This window comes from Pseudoliparis swirei, chromosome 22, assembly GCF_029220125.1.
Source record: "Pseudoliparis swirei isolate HS2019 ecotype Mariana Trench chromosome 22, NWPU_hadal_v1, whole genome shotgun sequence".
Classification (NCBI taxonomy): domain Eukaryota; kingdom Metazoa; phylum Chordata; class Actinopteri; order Perciformes; family Liparidae; genus Pseudoliparis; species Pseudoliparis swirei.
The window spans coordinates 1,574,971-1,577,470 of NC_079409.1; the positions used below are offsets into that span (position 1 = coordinate 1,574,971).

At 47.7% G+C, this 2,500-nt stretch overlaps 1 protein-coding gene across 1 annotated transcript in view; it reads right to left on the bottom strand.

Annotated features, from left to right (window-relative positions):
* npr1b (natriuretic peptide receptor 1b) overlaps nt 1–2,500 on the bottom strand; it is a 49,127-nt gene that overhangs the window by 28,016 nt on the left and 18,611 nt on the right. The window lies entirely within an intron of this gene.

Consider the following 2,500-nt stretch of genomic DNA (forward strand, 5'->3'; position numbering starts at 1 on the left):
TAACGTCGTTTTTCTTTTGACGTTTCTATTGACGTGTTTCTAACGTAGTTTTTCTATTGACGTGGTTCTATTGATGTGTTTCTAACATCGTGTATCTATTGACGTGTTTCTAACGTCGTGTTTCTATTGACGTGTTTCTAACGTTGTGTTTCTATTGACGTGTTTCTCACGTCGTTTTTCTATTGACGTGTTTCTAATGTTGTGTTTCTATTGACGTGTTCCTAACGTCGTTTTTCTATTGACGTGTTTCTATTGACGTGTTTCTAACGTCGTTTTTCTATTGATGTGTTTCTATTGACGTGTTTCTAACATCGTGTTTCTATTGACGTGTTTCTAACGTCGTGTTTCTATTGACGTGTTTCTAACATCGTGTTTCTAGCTACATGTTTCTAGCTACGTGTATCTAGCTATGTGTTTCTAGCGACGAGTTTTAGCTATGTGTTTCTATTGACGTGTTTCTAGCGACGTGTTTCTAGCGACGTGTTTCTAGCTACGTGTTCCTAACTACGTGTTTCTAGCTTTGTGTTTCTAGCTACGTGTTCCTAGCGACGTGTTTCTAGCTACGTGTTTCTAGCTACATGTTTCTAGCTACGTGTTTCTAGCTACATGTTTCTAGCTACATGTATCTAGCTATGTGTTTCAATCTACGTGTTTCTAGCGACATGTTTCTAGCGATGTGTATCTAGCTACGTGTTTCTAGCGATGTGTTTCTAGCTACGTGTATCTAGCTATGTGTTTCTAGCTACATATTTCTAGCTATGTGTTTCTAGCAACGTATTTCTAGCGACGATATATTTTTAGCAACGATGTTTCTAGCTACGTGTTTCTTGTGTTTCAATCTGTCGAAAAATCTTTTTATTTTTGATGTGTTCAAGCCAAACCAAAGGAACACGCAGCTTCAGAGCTGCTTCTTGTAAATCCTGTTTCTTTTCGCCTCGTTTTACCTAAGTGATTCATAAAGTGTTTTCCTGTCTGCTGCAGGTCTTTATAGTGACTCGACTTCTCTCTGGATGGATTCCCTCAGTAAACATTGTAAACATGACTTCATGGTCTTTGGGTGATCTTGTTTGGCATCGCAGCTCAAAGCCTCCAGAGGACGAGGACGGATTATAACTCTGTAAACTCATATCTCATATTCTGAAACTACGTTATTGCCTGTAAACCCTGTACAGACACAAAGGTTGAATATCCTGTAAATTATTGAATTTGGATGCTGAATATTTATTACATGGAGATCTTTCCAGACTTCCTGTTTCTACAATGTGTCAACAGGCTTTAATCGTGAATGAAGTTATAAAAATGGCTGAGAGTATTAATACTCTTCATCAAGAAGAGGAGGAGGGGCGGTGGTCCCTGTCCTGCAGACCCAGAACCACGAAGGACCCTGACCCTGAGCCCACTTTACCAGGAAGAAGTGCTGCGTAACCCGTTTAGGGCTCCGCTCCCACCGGCAGCAGATTCTTATCAGCACTCGCTAATCGACGATCGCTGTGAACTGGCTGAAAGGAAACCTGGTCCGGTGGTCTGGTCGGGCTCTGGTGGGCAGGGGGGTCCAGACGTCACAGGACTCCAGCTGGTACACGACAACATGTCACAAGCACGTTTCATGAAAACCGGTTTCTGCCACCTCAAAGCCAACAAACAGCAACTACCCATGACTAGTGAGACCCTGTGAGACCCTGTGAGGCCCTGTGAGGCCCTGTGAGACCCTGTGAGACCCTGTGAGGCCCTGTGAGACCATGTGAGACCCTGTGAGGCCCTGTGAGGCCCTGTGAGACCCTGTGAGGCCCTGTGAGACCCTGTGAGACCCTGTGAGGCCCTGTGAGACCCTGTGAGACCCTGTGAGACCCTGTGAGACCATGTGAGACCCTGTGAGACCCTGTGAGGCCCTGTGAGACCCTGTGAGACCATGTGAGACCCTGTGAGACCCTGTGAGACCCTGTGAGACCCTGTGAGGCCCTGTGAGACCATGTGAGACCCTGTGAGGCCCTGTGAGACCCTGTGAGACCCTGTGAGACCATGTGAGACCCTGTGAGACCCTGTGAGACCCTGTGAGACCCTGTGAGGCCCTGTGAGACCCTGTGAGGCCCTGTGAGACCCTGTGAGACCCTGTGAGACCATGTGAGACCCTGTGAGACCCTGTGAGACCATGTGAGACCCTGTGAGACCCTGTGAGACCCTGTGAGACCATGTGAGACCCTGTGAGACCATGTGAGACCCTGTGAGGCCCTGTGAGACCATGTGAGACCCTGTGAGACCCTGTGAGACCCTGTGAGGCCCTGTGAGACCCTGTGAGACCCTGTGAGACCATGTGAGACCCTGTGAGACCCTGTGAGACCATGTGAGACCCTGTGAGACCCTGTGAGACCCTGTGAGACCCTGTGAGACCATGTGAGACCCTGTGAGACCCTGTGAGACCCTGTGAGACCATGTGAGACCCTGTGAGACCCTGTGAGACGTAAAGCCTGACTTAATGTTCCGTGACTTGAAGCCTGACTTG